We start from the raw sequence: 25,574 nt of genomic DNA, 5'->3' as shown, positions 1-25,574 counted from the left end.
GACATGGAAAGGTTATCTTGGATTTTCCAGGCAGGTCCAATGTAATCACATGAGTCCTTACAAGTAGTAAAGGGAGGCGGAAGAGAAAGAACCAAAGAGATAGTCTCATGAGAGATTGACAATCCATTGCTGGCTTTGAAGATGGAAGAGGACCATGATTCAAGGAATGAAGGTAATCTTTAGAAGCAGAAGAAAAGAAAACCCCCTAAAGTTCCCAGAACAGTACAGCCTGCCAACACCTTGATTTTGACCCAGCAGGACCCATTTCAGACTTCTGACCTCAGGAACTACAAGTCAATAAATTTGTGTTGTGTTAAGCCACTAAGCTTATAGCAATTTGTTACAAGGGCAATAGGAAACAAATAAATTACCCAAAGAAAATGATCCTTAACATATCCCTAAATCTGTTTGGCTTGTGTTAGAGGGGATGAGGTGGGCAAGACAGGCCTCATGACAAAACCTCAGAGGGTCTGGGGGTAGGAGGAGGAGAGGAAGAGTGTACGTGGCATTTGTCACTGGCTTTTGTTCCCAGTCTAGTCGCCTGGGGAGGAACTCTTAGGTGTTACAAAGCAATCATTGAAATAACTGTTTTCAATAAAACCACCATAAAGCAGCAAGTGCAAAGAAGCATTGTATTGGAGCTCTGCTAGCAGGGTATAACACAGGAGGGAACAGAGACCTGTCCACTGTGTGCTCTTGCCATGGAGTGGCTACAAAGGGCTATGGAACCTCAGAAGGCTGCAGAGATGCCTGGCAGTGACTTGGACCATGGTGTCCAGGGTTTGTGGTGGCATAAATGGCAAAGCCCAGAAGATATGGTCATTTGCATAGTAGGTACATCGGGAGACCTAACAAGGGACACCAATATACAGTGAAATGAAGTCTTGAAGAGGCAGCAATGCCCAGCATTTGCACTGTGATATTGGTCTTAATTATCCATGATCAGAGCTGAGCCCTCCTGGAAATCATTGAACAGAACTTTGTGGACGATTGATGGGCCTTCGTGAATAGGTGAGAGGCAAGGCTGTCATTCTTCCTATGACCCTCTTTTAACCTAGTCTGAGTGGCCTGGGCTCTCAAGGTTTTTATTATGGTACCAAAGACTGTATAAATTTATAGGCACAAAAGAAAACAGAGAATTAAGTGATGATATTCAGACAAGGTAAAACTTTCCTGGGAACTTTGTATCTGGTACTACTAAAATTTTTCTATATGGTATCTAAACCAGATTTAAGCCTAAGGTAAAAGAGCTGTGAGGCAAATATTCTAAATTGCTTTGTTACCAATTGTTAGCAGAAAAATTTTCATAGACTGTGCCTTCACTGAAGTGGTATCAGCCCAACAGAAACTCATATTGGCAAATAAAAGGCATAACATTCTAACTTAGAATCTACGTCCTGGAGAAGTCAGATGTTTAACATCAAGAGAGGATGTGTTCTTATTTTTGTATGAGAGCAGTTTCCAATAAAAGGGGATTAAGACATGTTCCTAAGAAGGGTGTCCTCTAGCGCCCTCTAGCTTTAGTAACTTCATACAAAAGAGCACACAGAGGGAAGGGGGTCTTGCCCCATCCGGGGAAGAGCATTGTGTATACCTCTTCCTGAGCTCTGTGTCCACATCATTCTGCTACAAGGCACCAAGAGGCCACAGCTTATCTCCTTCAAAGTTGATACTTTCTCAGTTTTCTCAGTTGATACCGCCAGTATTGCTGATGATTTTTCCCCCTAGTCCTACATGCACAAATTGTCCTTTTTGTTAGAAGCTTCTCTGGATTCACTCCTGGAGATCTCCTGCCCTCTCTGTTTGCTTTGCCATGTGTGTTAAGTAAAACCCCTGCCATTTACTTTGATGAGATTCAAGTGTTCCTCTCAGGGAGAAAAGGAAAGCCTGTGATTTGACAAGATGAATAGAAAAAAGCAGAGATTGGTTGTGTTTAATCAGAGATCACACAAACCCCAAGCAAAATGAAGCTGAAAATACCCCTTTTCACTGATTCAAAGTCAAGTTCAGTTATAGGTTTGGGGCAGCTACAAATCCCAACCCATGAAGCAAGGTCTTTCTCCATGAGCTCATTCACCAGCTTAAACATACATATAAGTAGTTATTTGGAGCTTATTTTCTTCTTGTTAGGATTAAGCCAGTGGTGACTTTTCCTCAGTTTCACAGTCACTTATTGAAGTAGAAGAGAGCAAGGAAAAATGAGAATGCAGTCAAAAGACTTGAGCTCGAGTCTAGAAACTTCTAGTTCCTGGCTGCATGACTGAAGAGAAATTGCTTAATCTTTTGAACCTCAAATTTCTGCTTCTGCAAACTACAGAAATCATTGCCTGTCTTACTGCCCTCACAAGACTGTTGTAAGGTACAAATGAAGAAAAGGCATGTGACTGGTGTGTCTCACACAATGCTATATAAATGTTGTTGTTAGCTAGATGCTATGAGTGAATCGAATACGTATAACTCGTGGTCAAGATGCTCAAGGAACCTACCATCTGAGAGGGGAGAACTGTGTAAAACTAACTTTGAATACAGCCAGATGTGATCACTGACACGGGGGCCCAAAGGACTCAGAGACATGGGGAACTGGCAGGTCATGAAACACAGGGCAGTGAGGTCCATACTGAACAATGGGCAGCTTTCCAGAGGGGCGGGGAGAAAGCATCTTGGTGAAGGAGCAGCATGACTAGAGGTGCCCAGACTCTGCTTCCTGGTTCTCAGGGAGACGCTTGCAGCAGGAGCAAAGGTGCTTCGCGTGGAGGGGCAAGGCCATCAGGAGGTGGTCTAGAACCCTAGAACTGGAGAAGCCAGAAAATATTAGCTATATTGACAGGAGTGTGAGTTGAGCTCCAGGTCCTGATGTCCCAGAACAAAGCTTAGTTTGAACTGCGAGGAAAGTTAATAAGGGCACCGAATTTTATCCCAGCGAAGTATCTTGTCCCTACTTTAAAACTTTTCCACATACCTGTTCTCTCCCAGAAACTGATCCTGAGTTGTGGGGTTTTTTTTTCCCTCCAGTAATTAGAGAGAATGAGTCTTCTCAGCTAATATCCCACTGGAATTTTGTGCTTTCTTTATATCCCTCACCAGGTTCAAGCAGAGGAAAGTTTATACTTTAAGGAAAGCCCAAGATGAACTGCAAATATTCCAGAAGTCACAGTCTATTATCTTCTCTGCTGCTTCTAAACAATGCATGCCAGTTAATTTCCCTGGCCTACACATGCTCTTTGGTACTGAGTATCCCTGTGGCCAAATGAGGCTTTGCTGCTGTCTGCAGCTGAGGAGTGAACTGCTCTGTGCTCCGTGTACATTGTATTCTTCTTGCCCTCTGATCTCATTATCTGATACATCTGCACGCAGAACTGCACCCCCTCACACACATACTCACGATCTCACTCTGGGCCCGTCTCTCCTACTATAATAACTGGGTCCCATTCCTTGCCCCTCTTTGTAGTGTCATCATGGGGAAATGTTCTGTCAAAATGTGAACTTACCCTGGGTGATAGGTATAAAGTCAGAATAAAGGTGTTATTTGTATGCGTTTTAGAGACATCTTACTCCTTCCAGAATTGCTCCCTTTCTGTAACACCCATTATTTTCTGCTCCTCAAATATTTTGATCTACTTGTTTATTTCTCCGCTAGACAGATTTTTAATGTTTTAATATAAATAAACATGTTACAAACTCGAGGGTCAACTGTCTTCTCAACCTGTTAAAAGATGCTCTTTTGTGTTCTTCTAGTAATTGTGTGCTGACTCACACTAAACACCTCTTTTAAAGTTCTCGGTATTTTTTACAGGGTTTAAAATCCTAAGCATAACTTTTATTAAATAGTGAGAATTTTAGCTTAGACAATGTAGAGTTCATATAACCAAAATATATATTTCTCAGGATTTATTTGCTTCATGTGTTACAAATGTGTAGATGTAAATCTAAAAAAAAATGATCATATTTAAATTTGTGGGTCAATTTAAACAAAACAGTATAAGAATTATTAAGCGTGAGAATTTTACATCACAATTTAAATTTTAGGACTTTTAAATTCTTTTTAGAAGAAATTCTTTTATAGCCTATGATCCTTACTTCCATGGACTATTTCATTTCCAGAGATATGGGAAATGTAGTAAATATAACAAAGAAAATTACAATATCACCATTAGAAAACCATCATGTGTTTGAAATAATATGTTCAAGATATTATTCCAGCTGATACTTGTCATGAAATTACTACAAAATTCAGATATCCAACACCCTCCATGTCTTCACCCCACAAAATGAATCAATTCGATGAAAAAAAAAAGTTCGACATCAAAATAGCCTTATTTGGCATCAAATGAAAGATTTTTAACAACCTTTCAATTGGAAATATCATTAACATCAAAGATTTGACGTTCTTGTCACTTAAAATGAAGATAAAATAATTATATTGTTTAATGAAACACTCTCTGTAACTTGACTGACAGGATCTACCTAAAATATTTTAATTGCTCTTTGAGATGGGAAGTCTCAGCATGTGAGCCCTTCTGTTTTCCATGGCACACAGGGTGCAATAATAGATAAGAGCGTGAAGTACTGCAAATAATGACATTTAGCTTAGCAGATCTAGGACAAAGAGTAAAGAAAGAAAGCCAAGAAGGAAATCTTCTGGCTGCAACTACTTCCTGCCAAACAATGTAAGAAGCATGTTTTCAGAAGAAATGCTTAACTTCTCTAGATTAGAAGCTCCCTGTGGGCAATAACTGACTCTATCTTGTTCATTATTGTGTTTCCTGAGTTTCCTGGAAAAATGCCCGACACATGATTAGTAACTGGTAAATGTTTGTTGAGTGAGTAAAATGAAAAAATTTAAACGAATGAATGAACTTTATTGCTGCAACGTGTTTGGAGAAAAATGTAAGTGAGAAACAATAGTGAGATAAACCAGAAGATTTAATGGTTTGAATACTTATTCATTCAACAGTTAACTATTGAACAGATGAACAGATAAAGAAGGTATATATATATATGTGTATATATATATATATGTGTGTGTGTATATATATATATATATATATATATATATATATATATAATGGAATATTGCTTAGCCACAAAATAGAATGAAATCCTGCCATCTGCAACAACAAAACAAATAAAGGAAAAATGAGACAAACAAAAACAGCAAACCCTTAACTACAGAGAACATACTGATAGTTACCAGAGGAGAGCTGTGGAGGGATGGGTGGAATACATGAAGGGGATTAAAAGTACACTCACCATGATTAGCACTGAGTAATATACAGAATTGCTGAGTCCCTATATTGTACACCTGAAACTAATATAACACGGCACATTAACTAGACTGGAATTAAAATAAAATTAAAATTAAAGATTAAAATTTTTTAAACAGGCAGAGGAACTAAATATATATTTTCCAAAGAAGGCATACAAATGGCCAATAGGTTCATGAAAAGTTGCTCAACATCACCAATTATCAGGGAAATGAAAATCAAACCGAAGGAGGTATCACCTCACAGCTGATAGAATGGCTATTAACATCAAAAAGACAAGAAACAACAAGTGTTAATGAGGTAGGCAGTTTTGGTGGGAATGTAAATTGGTGAAATCACCATGGAAAACAGTATGGAGGTTCCTCAAAAAATTAAAAATAGTAATATCATATTATCCAACAATTCTGCTACTAGATATTTACCCAAAGAAAATGAAAATACTCATTTAAAAAGATATATGCACCATGTTCACTGCAGCATTATTTACAATCGCCAAGATATGGAAGCAACCCAAGTGTTTATCCATAGATGAATGGATAAAGATGTGGTATATATAGACGCAATGAAATATTACTCTGCCATAAAAAAATAATGAAATCTTGCCATTTGTGACAATATGAATGAACCTAGAGGGTATTATGCTAAGTGAAATAAGTCAGACAGAGAAAGACAAATGCTATATTATTTTGCTTATATGTGGAATCTAATAAACAAATGAACAAACAAAAAACAAAACCAGACTCATAAATACAAAGAACAAACTGGTGTTTGCCAGAGAGAAGGAGGTTGGGGAATGTGAAAAGTAGGTGAAGAAGATTAAGTACAAACTTTTGGTTATAAAATAAATAGTCACAGGGATGAAAAATACAGCATAGGGAATATGGTCAATAATATTGTAATAAGGTTGCACACTGATAGATGATGACTAGATTTATTATGTTGATCAGTTCACAATGTGTACAAATATAGAATTACTGTGTTGTACACATGAAACAAATATAATATTGTATGTCAATTATACTTCAATAAAATACCAATAAAAATAAAAACAAATATTGAGATCGTTTATCTCCACCTAGTCCTAGATTAAAAGAAATATATAAAGGAAGCTCTTTAGACAAAAGAGAGTTCTTCAGGAAAAGAAAATAATATGAAACTACATTGAAGATGGCACAGATTGATGGAATTTACATGTTCTAAAATGCTTTCATTTTTCAGGAAATGTAAAAATATAATTCATATTGAAATTTATAAATTGAGGGCACAAGTTGTAATTTTTTTAAGTTTTTTTTTTTGGAGAGAAAGAGAGTGTGAGCAGGGGAGGGACAGAGAGAGACAGGAGAGAGAGAGAGAGAGAGAGAGAGAGAGAGAGAGAGAGAGAGAGAGAATCCCAAGCAGGCTCCTCGCTGTCAGTGCAGAGCCCCACATGGGGCTTGATCTTACGAACTGTGAAATCATGACCTTAGCCAAGATCAAAAGTGGACTGCTTAACCAACTGAGTCACTCAGGCGCCCCTACATGTTGTAATTTTAAGATAACCATTCAAAGATAGTAAACGAATGTAAAAACAAATAACTAATCAGTGAGGAAGAAACAGAATAACAAAAATATAATATTAATAAAAAGAAGACCAAAAAAAGAGAAAAAGGAACAGAAACAGATAGCAAATAGATAAAAGAGGGGTGGTAGATTTAAACACAGCTGTATCAGTAGTTACATCAGATGTAAATGTACTAAATATTCCAATTAAAAGACAAATTTTTCAGACTGGATAAAAATGCAACTATATGTGAATTACAAATCAAAGATGTGAAACAGAAGAACAAAGAATGATAGAAAAATCAAAGGAGGAAAAACTCTATACTAGGTATGATTACTTAATTTTATGTATCAGCTTGACTGGACCACAGGCTGTCAGATTAAACATTATTTCTGGTTATATTTGTGAGTTTTGTCCATAGCAGTTTTGTTATCATTAGAAAAGTTAATTTTACATTTTATTTGACAATGCAAAGAGCAAAGAATAGTCAAAATAACCTTGAAAAAGAAGAAAAATGTTAGAAGGTTAGAATCTGTACATTACTATCACGACATTACAAAGCGACAATAATTAAGAGTATGTGAAATTGGCCAGACATGAGAAGGCAAGATAAACAGACCCATGGAACAGAATATAGTATCCAGAAACTAATCATACATTTATCATTATTTGACTTACAATAAAGGTAACAAGGGTAACAACTAGTGTAACAGGGAAAGGACGATCTTTTCGAAAACAGTACTGGGTCAATTGATACACATGTGGGAAAAAAGTGAACAGAGTTCTGCATCATATCATACTCAAAAATAAATTCCAGATGAATTGTAGATCTAAAGGTGAAATATAAAACAATAACACTCTCAGAGATGAGAACACAATTACTTTATGATCTAGGGTAGATAAGACTTCTTAAATGGGACACTAAAAGCACTTTCAAATGATTAATAAGTTGGGTAACATTAAAATTAAGAACTTTTATTTAACAAATGACATCACTAAAAGTGTGAAAAGGCACCTACAGCATGAGAGAAGACATTAATTTGTATATTTGCATACATATACCTGATAAAGAACTGATATCTAGAATATATAATACATTCCTACAAACCATTAAGCAAAAGACAGTACAGAAAAATGAGCAAAACATTTGAAATAAGCACTTAAGAAAAAGTTATCCAAATGGCCAACAAACACATGAAAAAGTGCTCAGCCTTGTGAGTCATCAGAGAAATACATATTAAAACCACAATAAAAATAACTACATACCCAACCAAATCACTAAAATGTAAAAGACTGACAAACTCAAGAGTTGGTAATGCTGTGGAGTAAATGAAACTTTACTACTCTGTTGGCAGGAGTATAAATTAGGACAATCACTTTGGGAAAATGGTTGGCAGCAGGTACTGAAGCTGAACACATGCATATCCAATGAATCAACAAGTCCATTTGAAGTATATATTCTATAGAAATGTGAACATAAAAGTCATGTACAAGAATATTATAGAGTTTTATTCATAAGTAAGAAAACCCAGAATGAATTATTAAGAGAAGAATACCTATTAAGAGAAGAAAGAATAAATGCATTGTGGCATGTCCACAAAATGGAATACTATACAGCAATGGAAATGAATGAGCTACTACTAGGGCCGTCAATATGACTCTCACAAAAATAACATTGAGTGAAAAACACCAGACATAAAGGAGTACATATTGTATAATCCCACCTGTAAAAGTTCAACAGCAGGCATCAACCCATGGTGCTGGAAGTCAGGATAGTGGTTATATTTAAGAAGGAGTGGGTAGATAACCAGGAGGAGACACAAAAGGAGGCTCCAGAGGGCTGGTAAGGTTCCATTTATTATCTTGGATCATAATTCATGAGTACATTTGTTTTATTTTGTTTTGTTTAATTTTGTTTAAATGTTTTTTTTACTTTTGAGAGAGAGAGAGAGAGAGTGCATAAACAAGAGAGGAACAAAGAGAAAGGGACAGAAGATCCAAAGCAGGCTATGCACCGACAGCAGCAAGCCTGATGTGGAGCTTGAACTCATGAACCAAGATATCGTAACCTGAGCTGAAGCTGGATGCTCACTCAACTGAGCCACCCAGGTACCCTAAGTATATATGTTTTGTGATAATTAATCAATATAGTAGACACTATTGATGTCTCACCCAGATCCCCTTTACTGAATCTATCCTTTCCTCAGCTGATATAAGTGGTGGCTACTAGTGGTTCACAAGCTACATGCTTGTTCTGAGAATTAACCTAGGCCAAAGGAGGTGGCTCCCCTTGGAAATACTCTCTAGGTCATGCCTTACTCTACAGGTGATCCACGGCCAATGGTTGAATGAGATGGGAGTGCAAAAGTTCAGCCCCCTTTCCTGAGGAGCCATTAATACTCCAGAGCTCCCCCTGGGATCATAATAAGGCTAGACTATAAATGAACCTGTATTCTTCCATTGGGAGACAGTCCCCTATGGGCCTTTCACATTTCTGCACATCTTATAAAATAGAGGCTGAATGCCTTTGTTCTGCATCATCCTTACAAGGATGTCTATATACTAAATAGCCTTGGAAGGTAAAAATAGCATCTCTCTGGAGCAGAAGGTAGGTTTGTTTACTGTCCAGTATAATAAAGGTAATATCTCCTTCAAGGACAAAGTTCAGACAGGTTACTGCCCATTATAAAAACTTCGGAGGTCAGAGTCCTCTTGTGTAACATAATCCACTACTTGTGCAGCACAACCTGGCCCTCTTGTATCTCTTTGTGGAAATTATGGCTCAGGAAACCAGTACAAATGCTAATATTCTTGTTGGTGCTATTGCTGTCAGGAATAAAGCCCTTTATCTCTGACCTCGCATCTATGAAACTATGGAGAGCTAATTTGTTAGCTTGCAAGTCGAGTCTAATTTCAGATCCTTCACATTTCTTTACATCTTCTCCCTCCTTTCCTGCTTCATTTGCTCTCTTTCAGGTCTTAGTTTGAGAGTGTTCCCTCAATAAATCACATGCATAAAAATCCCCATCTCAGGTTCTGCTTCTAGGAACCCCATTCTAAAACAAGATAGCTGTAGACTTATAATCTGGGCACTTTAGTATATGTACTCCCTACTTCTATTTTAAAAAACAGTTTATATAAATATAAAAAGTAACTGTGGCTACAGTATGGAACATGGATTACAGTAGGGGGAGACTGGAGTAAAAAGGACCTATTGAAAGGCTATTACTAGAGAAAAAAATTACTAGCTGATAATCATCCTAAAAAAATAAAGTCTGTTACTGGAGCCATGTTAGGGAAAACTAACATCTGACCTAGGGCAGCAGCAGAGAAAATGGGGCAGATTTGAAAGACATTTAAACGGTGGGATACAGGGATGATACACAAAACATTTAACAACTAGTGTGCACAGATGTTAACTCATCAGAATGGATACCAACCATAAACCACTGCTATGGCAGAACTGGTGCCTACAGGCAGAATATCATCAGGCATGGGCAGATGGATAGAACTGGATATCCAGCCCGAACTCAACTGGTGAGAAATTAATTGAGATTCCTCCCTCTAAAGTTTTCAAGCTTAGTGACATGCAGAATAATGTGCCTTGAATTGATATGGGTAACATCATTTCTACTTACATGATTGATTATTTGATTTGATTTTGGCATGAATGATTCCCAAATCTCTCCAGCCCTTCTGAAGATCAGAATTATCTCAGTTTCTGATTCTGCACACACAATTTAGAATGAGATGTGTTTTCCATTTTTAAAATATTTTTAAAATCACACCAATTAGAAGCCATAAAGAAAGGAATGTAGACCAATAAAGTAAGCCAGTTTGACAGATGATGTATCACTTTTAATCACACAGCACATGCGGCTGCCAATTGCTATTTTTTTCTGCTAAAGCGCACTTTACAAATCATTTGACTTTTTCACAGATCTTCCTAAGGTAGCATAAAAGCAGCTGGATTTTATGAAGTGAGACTCTGAATGGCTAATTCAGTCTTTTACCATATATCCCCTTTAATGCAAACAGCTCAGAATTAACTTTCCTTAAATGATTAAGAACTATGGCTTTCCATCTTCCCTTCCCCATAATTACCAGTATCTTTTAAGGAGGAAAGTGTGTTTTCTGTTCATTAATGGTAATACTACCTAGGCAGACCAATCAGTAAGTCCATGATCCGGCAGTCACTGTGGAAGCCAAATTACCCTCTACCAGGACAAAATCAATTAACACCACTAGGGATGTCATTATTGTCACATTATGTCACCCGATAGTCTCCAGGGCCTATAAGTGATTTAAATTTGTTCTTACTGCTATGATTCGTGTGTGTGTGTGTGTGTGTGTGTGTGTGTGTGTGTGTGTGTGTGTGTATGCACGTGTTGGACAGGGGAGGGATAAGCTTCACACTGACAAAGGAGATTTCCATTAAAGGGAAATTAATTTCACAACAGAAAACTGCAAGCCACAGTTTCAGGTCTTTGGGAGAAAATTACACACTTGCCTAACTCTGAGGCCTAAATGATTTCTTGTACTGAAGTGTATATTAAAGATCTGCTTAAACAAAAGCCATGTTGGCCAGAGTCATGAGGCACTTGCCTCAATGCAGAGTAAGCCAGGAGCTGGAAATCTATCAAAGCGTAATGCTACATACACAGCAGTCAGAAATCCAAGAGTCCAAAGTTGCTGTCTTCTCATAAAATCAACTGGCTTCCCATCAAGAAAGATAGAAAAAGTCCAGTTTTGCAAAGTTAGACACTTGACGTGTCAGAAAAGAGGGTGAAATGCCCTAAGTGTGTCTGGCAGAACTGGATGCCGTTTGCGAAGGCCAGAATTCGCGCTTTGAATTCCGCCAACACATCACGGGCGGAGAGGTGGATAGTTTGCACCTTCAAGAACTGTTCCAATTGCTTAGCCTGAGGTTTGGTTGGCTCAGCAGCCAGACACTCGGAAGAAAAACTGCATTTGACATCATTCTTTTCTGACAGTTGTCTTTTTCTTCACCATCTCCTTAACTTCTCATCCCTGGCGGCGAATATTAAACGGGATCTGAGTTGTTTGTTTTTATTACTGTCGTTGCTATTAGAACAGAATACAAAATTCCCCAGTAAATTAAGCAGAATGTTTTGAAATGGCTGGCTTCCTTTTTTTAAAAGTAGACCCAACTTCTGTATTTTGGCCTCCATCAGGGGGTATTTAATTAAGTCTATTCTGTCTAACATGATCTGATGTCATTGTACAAGGATATGTTCTTTGTTAGCAGCACTCTTAGTTTCAGACTCCTCTGTGTATTTGAAACCATGGTAACAGAGCAGTAAGCTAAAGCCAATGAGATAATGAGATATTCTCATTGTAATTGTGTTTCATGAGGGCACAAGATCCCACGGGTGGTATCTGACTGTCTTACAACTGCTAACAGAATTTAAGAAGCAGACATATATTAGCATGGTACCGTTTTCCATAACAGCCATGTAAACATTTGTGACATGGCATTTTTAGCTGTTTCCAGCACATGAAAGTATGTAATGTGCATTTATGTCACAAAAAGCCACACAATTAATGAATATCAATATTTAAAAATCCTTAGAACTTCAAGGAACTTCAGATTTGAAATGCACCAAGCAGGCTGTGGGGATGCTGTTTTGCATTATAATTATGAGCTGGGCTATGGTTTATGAGGGGAGGAATCCATCAAAGCAAAGAAAAAGAGAGCAGCTAGCCCTCCTTCACCTCCCAAGCAACCCTCATGCACCTCCTGAAGGAGGAGACAAAACCGATGCCAAGCAGGGTTCCCTGTGTTTTTCTGAGGAAGAGCCGAGTTGGGAGTTTCTAAAAGCATTTTACCTTGAAAAGGCGGGGGGGAAACATTTGGAGAATAAAACCAGGATATTTACAAGCCATCTCCTTTGCTGACCTGAAATCAGAAAGGAAAACACCCCACTTGTGAGTCGCTTCTCTTCTGTCACTGTTTGAAGTTTCCCCACAGTTTTCATTCAAGCTGCAGATTTTATGTACAAGTCGCTGAATCCATGTTCTCCATCCTGATGAGGTTGCCCTAACAGGCATGGTGTCTTTTAATAAATAATTTAAGACCAAAAAGAGAAAGCACAACATAGAATGATGGGTTGATTTAAGCAGGGCGAAGACTTCCTCTTCTTGTCACCAGGCCTCCCGCCAGGAGCCCCGCTCTAGAAAAGAGCTGACCTGAGAATGTACGTTTTGTCAGCTTTGTGACGCCGATGACTCATGGGACAGGGATGATCCAATACAGCAGAACTTTAGAGACAAGGAGCCCCCTTGCTTTCCACCGCACGGACAAGCGGTGTCACTTTTTGGCTTTTCATATGTGCCGCTGCCATTTCTAAAGTGTTTTGGCATAGGGAGCTAAACTGGTGTGAAAACCGTGTTGACAGAGAAAGGGGAGTTGGTTTTTTTTGAAAGTCATTCAAGTGCCTACAGCATTGGGGCAGGGGGAGTTCTCTCTCAAAACGTCAGCAGTGCCACATTCATCTTTGAACGTCACTTGAAGACAGGCAGTTGTTTCTTCCGCTGTGTGTGTGTGTCAGAGAGAGACACAGAGACAGAGAGACAGACAGAGAGACCTGCACATGTGTAGTTGGGAAACGAAATCTGTGCCATAAGTGGTTACACAGAAAGAACACGTCACAGTGGTGAAGAATATGGTCTTCGTCTCTGTGAGATACCAGTGGCCTCATCACTCATGGCTGCTGCAGCAAAACTAAACCAGAAGTGGGTAATGAGGCCACTCCTACTGTGGGTAGATAACTTCTATATCTGAGCTGTCACGACCCATTAGGTCCTCACACTGTCTCTTCTTGGATGTGTCTCCCAGCCAGCTCTTTGGACCATAGAGTCTTTTTTATTATCGTTCTACATCTGAAAGGGGGAGATCTCGGTTTCTTTAAAACCTTTCTTTCTTGTTCTTGACAAATAGGAAATGGTTGTCAAGTTTGAAAGCTCCCTCTGGGCGCCATGTTGAAAGGTTCAGTGAAAACTAGAGTTGACAACATTTGCAAGAGTTTGTTTGAAAGTAGCCAAAATTATGGCAAAATGGCTTTACTTGTGTGGACTTTGAAATGGGTTACCGCATTTTAATCCAGGTAAGTTTTTTTGAGTTTTTTAGTGGGCCTAGCCTATTCCTAGGTTTATAGGATGGGACAAGAAATAAGGGATCGAATGTATTGTTAAAATATTGGAATCACATAAGTGTCACTTATAAAACAGATTTTGTAATTTACATTCTTCAATTTCAAGTCTTTTAACACCATAATTTAGCATGAGAATAGCAGATGTCCACAGAAGTTGATTCTATTTTGTTTAAATGATAGCCAGAGGCTGGAATTGATTTTTTTTCCCCCTTTACATCCCCTGCCTTCTATCCTGACTGGAACCAACATTTCTGGGTTTTAAAAAAGGGTTGAGGCTAAGGAGATGCATGTGTGTTGTGGGGGGTGGGGGGGGGGCGCACAAAATCTGCATGTTACTAAGTGGAAGGAAGCAGGCAGAGTGATGTGAAGGAGTAACTCAGAAATCCACAGCTTCCAGGCCTGTGGCCCCAGGTGCTGGGCAGAGAGTGAAGTGACTTCAGAGAAATATGATTGAGGCGATGGGTGGGCAATAAGCAATAATTGATTGCACGTGGGTAAAAGCTGCAATGTCTGCCTTTGGTAAGTGAGGCACAAAACAACACCTTTCCATGTCCCCACCACAGAATTTCAGAGGCTGGGGGCGCTGTAGGAGAAGCATCCACCCAGTTCCTTATTAAGTGAGAGAACCTGCCATATTGGCCCACGGTACCTCCCAAGCAGGCTGAGGCCTCTAACATGACTGGGAACAAAGCCAGCTGTTTCTGCAGACAGGGGTTAGTGGTGCTTGGAGAGGAAATAGCCATCGGGGCCAGAATAAACCATGCTAGCCCTGGGAAGGTGGGGGAGGTGGGGGAGGAAGAGCACAGGGCTTTGAGGCCCAACAAACCTCCTTCAGGTCCTGGTTTCTCTGTTTAAAAGGGGGGTGAATGTCACTTGCAAAGACATAAACATAAACAGTATCTACTTCACAGTAAGACCTGTATGAATATACATATGAATAGGATATTTATAAAAGCGACTAGTGCAGTCCAGGAAGTTTCTTCCTTCCTCCTGGGGGGTGGGGGGGGGGGTGGGGAAAAGGCAGTAACAGGCTCCATGGAGCTGCCATGAGGATCAAATGAGAAAATGTATATGAAGGACCTTGGCAATGCTAAAATACCCCATAAACGGTAGTTAAAAGAATCTTTAAACGTATTAAATTTAACTTAGGCATGTAGATAAATATATTTATAAACATAACTGCCACATAGTCTTTTAAATTTCTATTTCCTATCTTTCACTTGAAAAAAAAAGACTAGAAGATCCACAATAAATAAGCAAAACTTTAGTTCTTAAACAGTGAGTGATTAGAAGAATAAACTTGAGATGCTTTCAGCCCCCCTCCTTTGAGTCCATCACTGGGGAGCCCAGGGACAGGGCTGCAGATGTTTTGCCCCTTTTGGTAGCTCTAGCAGAGGCTAAGGGCAAAATGGTGAAAGGGGTGGGGGATGGGTCTCAAACTCAAAGCACTTTTCATCCAGGGATTGGCCTAAAAAGCCACACTTTTTGATGCGGGAGGATCTGACAAAAACGATTACATATGAGGTGTACTTACGCAGTCTTAAAATGAAAGACACGTTTTAATTCAAGTCAGAATTTGGTTCTAAGTTGTTAGAATTTCTACTGGAAAGATCTGAGTAGTGATTTTTCATGTGCGAAGAATGAGAAGCTTTGCCAGAACTGCCCCCAGATGCTTCCACCTTCTTCCCCATCGGTCACAGAGCATCAGAACCTTCCCCCAATAGATTTAAGCATTTTCAGAATAAGCAAACAATTGAGTAGAGTCCAAAGGCCCTGCCCGTACGCTTGCCCTGGCCGACTGTCTGAAATCCTCTGTCACTAACTCATTTGAGCCACATGGGCATTAACGGTTGGCTGGTAGAGGGAGAACTTACTCCTGGCCTCATCAGTATCTGCAGGGCAAATAGACATACAGGACATACAGGACAAATACAGGACATACAGGGCAAATAGAGCCGGACTTGTGGAAAGGATTTCTGATCTGGGAGGGCAGGGCCATTCTCCAGCATTCAGTAGGGTAAGAGTTTGAAGAGGACCAGAGAGAGGCAAAAAGAAAGTCACCAATTTGTGTCCCAGTTTTGTCCTCCTTTGTTCTCACCCGTTCTTACCTCAGGGGCTGAATACTTTGATTATGCTACAGAAGTATTCCAACCCCATTTAAGGACAATGCATATGTCACTCTATAACTGTTCTTCCCCCAACACAAACAAATCTGTCTAGTAGAAAACTCTAAACTGTGACTGCCAACCAGTCTTCCAAACTGAAAATTGGAAAGTGCTTCCTCAAACACATAGCTTCAGCAGTTGAGGAGCTGAGTGAGGCGGGCCTAACAGGACATTATGCTTGAGGAGGAGAACTCAGAGCTTGCAGGAGTACCTTCTCAGGGTGGTTGGGAGGCTCTAGCTCATCGGTTGAGTTCCTCTCTTTCTGAGCAAAGCTAGACATGGAAGTAGTACTTGACGGCACTTTTAAGACTGGCCTTTCCAGCAGACCATCAGCTCCTCAAGGGCAGGGACAGAATCTGTTTTGTTCACTGTTGGATCTCCAACAACTAGCACAAATACCGAGCACAAAGCAGGAACTCAATTTGTTGAATGAATAATAGACGAATCAACAAGTATCTGACCCTAGGCATCTCTTTTTTTCTCTTCTTTTCTTGCAACTCCAAGAGCAAGTTCAAAGTCTGCTATTATTTTGCTACTTTTCCATCCTTCTTTCTCTCTTTTTTATGGACCCAGTTTCTCTCTTCTTTTTTTACTCTCTGCTGTTCCTTTTTTTTTTTTAATGTTTATTTATTTTTGAGAGAGAGAGAGACAGAGCATGAGCAGAGAGAGAAGGAGTCAGAATCCAAAGCAGGCTCCAGGCTCTGAGCTGTCGTCACAGAACCCCACGCGGGGCTCGAACCCACAGACCAAGAGATTATGACCTGAGCCAAAGTCAGACACCTAACGGACGCAGCCACCCAGGCATCACATTCTCTCTGCTGTTTCTAACCCCCCGGGGTGAAAACTGCCAGCTTCTGGCTGAGCAGCTACAAGTGGAGTGTGTGAACCCACCCATGTTCCTATGTTGCTCAGAGCGTCAGTCGGCCCGACGTTTCCACTCAAACCCTCTGCAAAGCCATAGGGCTGAAGCCATCACACACGTGCAACTGATTAGAGCTACACACACTGCACACCACATTCATCTTGTGAAACTTCAGCTCCAGCCAGCTACAACAACCTAGGAGATTACCATGGCAAAGAAAATTATTTTCTTTAAGTGAAGGCTGGTTGACCACCACAGTGTGGTCAAAATAACTCATTTTTTTCCCCTTAAGAAGCACTAACTCAAATGTGACAAGGACGTGTGCTCACACTCGGCCGACCCTGTCATTTTCCTGCTTCCAGCCTGGCCCCTGCAGGGAGCCGGGCTCTCCAGGTGCCTATCAAAAGAAAAGGGGCTTGAAAATTCACGGCCTCATTCTCCTAAAAATCCTGCACCAATTCCCTGATAGAAATGAAAACCCACCAAAAGGGAGTTTGAGGAAAATGCTTCCTTTTTAAAGTTCAAAACTAAAATTCATAAAAAACAGTCTTTATTCCAGACCCGGGATGTAGAATAGACTAGAGCTCAGCAAACTGAATGCATTCATTAGTGATTCTCAAGACCATAACTGAAGACACACAGCTTAATCTTCATGGTTTGTTTGAAATAAAAGCAGAAATCTTATGGAGAAAAAAAGCAGGTTTTACAATTTAAGTTCTGACTTAATGTACAAATTTTGAAAAATTAGAGAAATCCAGAGTTTCACAAATGTTAAATTACAGTATATGTTAATGCTTGATTTTTCCTTTAGAAACAAAATTCAACTTTTTATTACAGCATTATATTTAGTATTTTTCTGAAACATAATAGCATGTAGTCAATAAAATAATATGAATTTCTGAACTGAAACTGTTCATTAGCTGAATATTTTGGAATTGGGTGCTGAAGAAGTGCTTGATTATAATGATAAAGGACTGCAAACCTGTGGGGATTTACAGACATATTTCAGGTTATCCTAGAAGAGATTTCTAGTCCCAGTGTTATGAGCTTGTCTCAGACATTTTACAGTCATCTTGTGAAGAGCTCACTATAAATAGATTGCTTCTTGCAACTCCGATTCTTAGTGCATCTTGAAGAAAGAGCATAAAATAGAAGCATAGAATCTCGGAGCTGAATGGGAGATTCTCTTGTTAAACACATTAATTTCACAGATGAGGAGAAAAAAACCTAGAGAAATGAAATGACATGACCAAGGTCACCCAGCTAATGAGTGGACTCTAGCACGTTTTCTGACGTCAGTTCCAATTAGGTTTACCAATCATCATATTAAAACTTATATATGCTAGTTTAGAATTAACACTCAGCTATTGTTCTTTTGTTTCTTCCAAAAATCTCTCTTTTGTTGCTTTTAAAAACTTTCCACTCTTATTTTTTTTTATTTTTTAAAGTTTATTTATTTTGAGAGAGAGAGAGAGGTAGAGCATCACACATGAGTGGGGAAGGAGCAGAGAGAAAGGGAAACAATTCTAAGCAAGCTCAGTGCTGATACAGCACAGAGCCAGAGGCGGGCTTGAAACCACAAACTGTGAGATCACAACCTGAGCTGAAATGAGTCAGTCGCTTAACTGACTGAGCTACCCAGGCGCCACTCCACTCTGTTTTTTAATATATTATTTTTAGAATATGTCTTTAGAACATTAATACAATAAACATTTGCATTTCATTTTACAGTTTTGAAACTTATTTGCTTAATAAATTTTTCTTTAATACTTGGGACAATGCCGTAGTATAGGAAATCTCTATAATCTTTGAGGAAAGTGAGGCTCAGAGAGGTTTAGGGACTTGTCCAGTGATTCAGAGCACAGACAGTGCTAGAAAATGGCTGCCCTTTGAACAGAAGGATTTTAGTGAGTATAATTTGATGCCTGGGCATTCGGGGCAAATGTGAAAATTAAGCCAGAACTGAGGGTGTGAGAGGAGCTGAGAGTTGTTTCCATTCCTTGGTTATTCAACTGAACCACTCATGTAGGCCATGGCTGTGAAAGGACTTTGCAATGGAATTAAGGTTACTAATCAGCTGAACTCAATATAGGGCGAGTATCCCTAGCCCTCCGGGAGGGAGGGACAACCTAATCACCCCTAAGAGAAGAGGAAGGCAGACAGATGCCGCAGAGGAAATGTGAGGCCGAGGGAGGTTAGAGAGGTTCAGAATCTGAGAAGGATTCTACCTGCTGCTGTTGGCTTTGAAAATGGAGGCAAGGGACCAAGAGGCAAGAATAAGGGCAGGTTACAGAAGCTGCGGACGACTACCAGATGGCAACCAGCAAGGGAAAAGGGATCTCAGTCCTACAACCTTGTGGAACTGAATCCTGCCAGCAACGTGAATGAATGGGGAATCAGATTCATCTCCAGAGCCTCCACAAAGGAAAGCAAGTCTGCTGACACCCTGGCTTCAGCCTTGTGAGATGTTAAGCAGAGAAGCAGCTGAACCATGCTGTGCCCAGACTTCCAACCTACAGAACCGGGAAACAATAAAGTGGGTATTGTTTGAACCTGCTAAATTTGTGGTAATTTGGTGTAACATTAATAGAAAACTGACACAATGGAAATTCTGCTTTAATTTCTAAATTGTTTCAATCATTATGTTAGGAGCTTAGGGCCCTTCAGTTCTTTTCCTCCCAGGGGTTGTTACTGGCAGAGGATCTTCCCAAGGGTTGATAGCCACATGAAACAGGAAGCACTGTTTTATTAATCTGAGCAAGTGTTGTTAACTCTCTAGAAGCAGGGGTTTCCCAGGAGGCTCATATCCAGGAATATAGCTTAGGCTTGAGGTCAACTTGGAGCATCCCATGTCTTCTTTCCCTGAATTGAAAATAGGCTTACTGCTCTTCAGAAACTGGGGACAAAGGACTGAAAATATGACCACGGACCTGCCAAGCTCCTACTGCCAAGGGCAGGAGGGACATGTAGCCATTGAGAGCATAACGATACCACCTACTGGTGGTGGCCCAGTGAATGTTAGGCTCTTACCAGTCAGATTAGGCATTGCTGTTCCACTGGGGGAGACTGAGTTATGAATGGTTGGGATAGGAGAAGCACGTATTTCTTCTGTGAACAAGACTGAAATACGAGGAGAGGTAGAAAGGACTCTCCATACCATTTTACAGACTGAATATTCTTTTTGGGTGGTCATGAGATGGAACAGAGAATGTAAAACTGTGAATAAGTACCATTTGGAATACTATGTCTGAAGCTGGCAGAGAGAGTTCCTTTAAAGCACTAAATCCCAGATGCTTTTAAAATAATTGTGATGACAGAAACAATCACTGGATATAAGAAAAGGAATAAAGAATTAGATCTTTCTCTATAAGTTTAGCATTTGATTCTCACATGTGTTTAAAATTCCTGACTGGTATAAAAATGCATCATTTGAGAGGAGTCCTTTAGGACGATATCAATATTCACTATTTTTGTCTCATGAATGAGTGAGGAGAAATTATGTTGAGTGGTGTAAAGCTGGGACCATTGGCAGAGTGGGGTTAGTGGTTGCTATAGGCACACTGAGAGAATTTGAAGAGCTGAACCATCAAATGAAGTCTGAAAAGTACGTGAAGGTTCAGCAGTGAGGGTGGAGGTGAGAGGGAGGTGGGACTGGGGAAGACTGAGTCCAGGAGTAAGTCGTCAGTTTTACAGCAAGGTGTTCAGAGGTGTCCCAGGCATGTGAGATTATCTAGGTAGTTGAATGGTGTTTCAGTATAAGTATATACAGTTGACCCTTGAACGACACAGGTTTCAACTACACAGGTCCACTTATACACAGATTTTTTCCATAGATACAGTAGTACAATAAATGTATTTTCTCTTCCTTAGGATTTTCTTAATAGCATTTTCTTTTCTCTAGCTTACTTTATTATAAAAATACGGAATATAATGCATACAACATACAAAATATGTGTTAATAGACTATTCACGTTGTCAGTAAGGCTTCCAGTCAACAGTAAGCTACTGGTAGTTAAAACTTGGGGAACTCAAAAGTGGATTTTTTACTGCACAGGGAGTCAACACTCCCAACCCCCACTTTGTTCTGGGGTCAGCTATATTTGCAACTATAAATTGTTCTTGGTCCTTATAGTTGTCCAAATTTGAGAATATAGTACAATTGACCACATCTCAAGAATTCACTTGAGTTCACTCTCCTCTTGGTTTCAAGAAATAAGTTAACGAACCTCTCTCTTATCTTTACAGAGGGGACTACAACTTGGTCCTTATCTCCCCTTCCTCTTATACTCCTTAGACATCCAGATGAAGATACTTAGTAGGCAGGTGGATAAACAGTCTAGAGTTGGACTGGAGATACACATGTGAAATGTGTCCATGTTTGGCAGTATTAATGTCATGGAAATGGAGAAAGTGCAGCTAGAGGAGCTTGCTTGCTGTCAGTGGGACTCTGGGCCCTCCTACATGTCTAGTAGAAAAGGAGAAACCAGGACTAGAAATGAGATAGGGCTTCCCTGAAGTAGGAAAAACCAGGAGAATGATGTCACAGAAGACAAAGAAGAGTGGCTCAAGAAGGGTGTGCTTCAAAAGAAGAGTGTTCGGCAACATCAACTGCTACTGACAGAGTAAGATGAGAATGGGAAATTGGCCAATAGCTTCGGCCAGATACAGGTGATTGGTGACATTGATAAGGGCCAATTTAATGAACTGATAGGCATGAAAGCTAGGATGTTGTGGGTTGGGTAGGGAAAGAGTGATGAGAAAGTGGAGTCACAAAGTATAGACCATTCTTTCCATGAGTTTCCATTCTTTCCATGAGTGTCGTTGGGATGAGAAGAGAAATGGAGAATATCTGATGACTGTCATGTTTTATGTTTTTTTGTTTTATTGTTATATGGGTATACCAACAGACAAGTGTGTGTGTGTGTGTGTGTGTGTGTGTGTGTGTGTGTGACAGAGAGACAGACAGACAGAACAAAAGACGGAGATGGAGAGAGAGGGAGGGAGAAGGAGAGAAGTTGGTTATACAAGAGAGATGTGCAAGCATAAACTTACCTAATATTCAAGTGTTTCAGAAACACATTAATATATAATCCTTAAGGGCAATATTTGCTCGGCATTACTTTAAATAGAATTAAAATACAAGTTCAATCAAGGAGGTCTCTTCCTAATCTAAAAAATTCAATTATTTCACTGTCACTCTCACCCTTAAGTTCATAGTCCTTTTCATAGGGTGTGGGTGGCAGCAAATATGGTAATAATAAAGGCAGCTGTGAGTCTCACTACCCTCAACCATCCCTGAAGACAGCCTTCTTATTTGATGTTCCAGAGACATAAAGGAAGAGCATGGTGAGGTGGTTTCTCCAACATACCTCCGAAGCTGTGAGCTAGAATTCTCCTCTTAAACACACACCCTGTCAACCCCTTAAAAAGAAAGAGATGACAAACACAAGAGATTAGTGGCTTACTAAAGTCTTTATCCTGTCAAAAAATGCAAGGGCACAAGTAACATGGAGAAGAACTATTCTACAATATACCACCCACATCTACTGTAATGTCTGAAATATGAGATTTTTTTTTTCTGAATAGTATTTTTTTTTGGTCCAAACTGAAGACTGATGAGAAGATTATAGGCTGACTGTTGTAGAATAAGAGCCTCCACTGATCCCCACATGCACACACAGGGATTAGGCAGAGAGTATGCATTTTCTTGCATTTGATAAAAAAATACTTTTCCAGCTTCTGCAGCCTTTGTGATACAGAAGAACTCTGATATAATTTAATGGGAAATTGTAACAGAACTATTAAGATAAGTAAGAAATTTCAAAAATCCATTGCCTTTGTTCCCTTGAAATGAGTGACTCTGGTTAGCAAGATTATTCAATTTGAAATAATTAGGTTTCTGGTTCCTGTAATTTAGGCCTTACCTGTCACTGCAAATTATCTAAATTGTTATATATACATACATATATATAAAAACTTGTGTCATGTCATTAAGACTAAATATTTTTAAACATTTATATTCAGAGACTCTATTTATTTTCTAATCAGGAAAAACTCTAATACATTTGTAGAACTTTGACAAAAGATTTTTAAAAGGATATTCACGTAATTATGTTTACCACAGGATATTGCTTATATCGCACTTTGGTGAGGTTATGGATATAGATTTCTTTTAAACTCTTACATGGTTGAATTTTCTTTCTGTCAAAGAAATTTTAAAAGACCATGCTATTAAATAGCTATAATGTTTGGGTGCAGAGGTGTTTTAATTTGCAGTGACTGTGTGCTTTGTGCCATAACCTTCCAGATCTTACTAAATCTAGCCTTGACTGTAGGGAATTCATCTGATTCCATTATTTAGCTAAGTAGAATTTTATAGCCATTAAAAGCAAAGCAATAATTCCTTTCACTGAAGTTGAGCCTAAGACACTGTTTAATACATTTAATTACAACAAAATTGAGTCCTGGGACACTGCTAGCCCACTGATGGACTTCAAATGTTATTATTAATTTAATAATAACTTTTATTGAGTACATATTCCTTATTCTGTATCAGGCACTAAACTATATACTTCATATACACTATCTTGTTTAATCTTCTAAATAACCGCAGGAAGGCAGTACTATTTGTGTTCCACATTTACATATTAAGAGGTTGTGTAATTTGCCCAAATTCACACAGTTTGTTATTAGAGACAGAATTGCATCTAACACCTATCTAAAGCCATATTATAATACATGGAAATAGACAAGTTGTCTAACCCAAACCAGAACCCTGGAGCTAACCTGACTATATGATAAAATTTACCTCTTTTAGCCACTCAATCTCTAACAATTTGCTAAATTGTGCTTATAGCCTTTCTCTGTGGTATTCTTAATTGTTCTTTATTACTCAAGGGTAGTAGAGGGCCACATATGACTGTCACTGCAGATGTGCATGTGGGTATATAATATTCACTCATACATACAATCATCTACTATTTATTAAGCACCACACTGTGTCAGGCACTGTGAACAAAACAGCCCGGGCCTTATCCTCATTGAGCTTCCTGTCAAATGGATGAGATACACATAAAATAAATAAACTGTAAATAAATCAATGTAATAAGTACTTTAGAGGGTGATGGGAAATCTGGTTTCTATGAAAGAGATGATCAATATTTGGTTATTCTGAATTAGGAAGTCAGGCCTCAATAAAGAAGGGGCATTTGAACTAAAACCCTTACAGGCATACCCTAAAAGAGAGGCAGATGAAGAGACTATGTACAGTCGTTCATTCAACAAACATCTGCTGAGGACTTGCTATGTGCAAATCACTGTGCACAGTGTAAGGACTACATCAGTGAACAAGGTAGAAATCTGGTCCTATCTGTGTAGAGTTTCTGGTCTCATCAAAACACCAAATCTAATGTCTCACTAAAGCTGTAGGAAATAACTCTAGAAAAAAAATTTAATTTAAAAAGAGGGAGAGAAGCCAGTTAATGTAAATATCTGTGTTAGTAACATGGATTCTTTTTTTTTTTTTTTTTTTTTTTTTTTGGTTAGTCAATTAAGAATACTTGAGACATATGCGGTCTCAAAACTATGAGTCACAGTGTTATGCCTAGAAAGCATTCTTATCATTAAGTTATAAAAAAAATAAAAACAAGTTTTGAACATGTTATACTCATTCAATTCAGAAATTAAAGAAAATAAATGAACAGGTCGCCAAGAGTGAAATCTACTGTATGTTGCTAAATCATGCAAAACCCACACATAATTTTCCTACAGGTGGCGCTGTGCAGCTGGATTACTGTAGGTTGACTTAAGTGGTGGATTCAGCTCAAACCACAGACATAGAGGCATGTAAGGGAATCATTTTGGTCAACCTAAACATAAACCATCATGGATAACTTTCCACGTACTGCTGGGTTGGACAGGAGTGGTCTTATGATTGATGTCTTATTTATAGATGCTGAGAAAAAGCTCAGTTATCTATTCTTTTGACCTACAACTTCATCATTTCAGATGGCATTTGACAGATATCTATGAACTGCCTTGTCTCCAAACAACAGAATATCTGTTTTCTTAATTTTGTCTTTGAGGGAAAAAGTCCCTGCTTATGATGATCATATAGAGCCAAGGGTTCACTTTCTCTCTAGAGATTAAGACTATTGTCTTCAAGTAGGGTGCCTCTGGCCTTTTTGTTAGTTGAGGCAGCAATTGCTGTTCAACTCTCTTTAGGTATTACTGAAACATCCAGACAATCAACAACCATAAAACAAAAACATATTCTAGAAACAAACTACCAAAGAGCTGTCAGGAAGCCACGTCCTTCCTTAAGAAAACACGAGCTCCTCTAAAGCAGGGCCTGAGGAGAGAATCCCCTCCAGCAGTGGGGCAGTGTCGAGGCGTTGACATGGACTCTTAGATTCACTGCCACCCCTGTTTTCCTTTTTCGATATTTCTTCCCAATTCCTGCTGCCATCACAATCCCAATCCAAAGGACACTGCCCCTTTTAATATCCCAGACCAGATATAGCCCAAATCTTCCCCTTCAAGTTCAGCTGAGACCAGGCCATGACATTT

This window comes from Acinonyx jubatus, chromosome C2, assembly GCF_027475565.1.
Source record: "Acinonyx jubatus isolate Ajub_Pintada_27869175 chromosome C2, VMU_Ajub_asm_v1.0, whole genome shotgun sequence".
Lineage (NCBI taxonomy): Eukaryota > Metazoa > Chordata > Mammalia > Carnivora > Felidae > Acinonyx > Acinonyx jubatus.
This window is presented reverse-complemented; position numbering follows the sequence as displayed.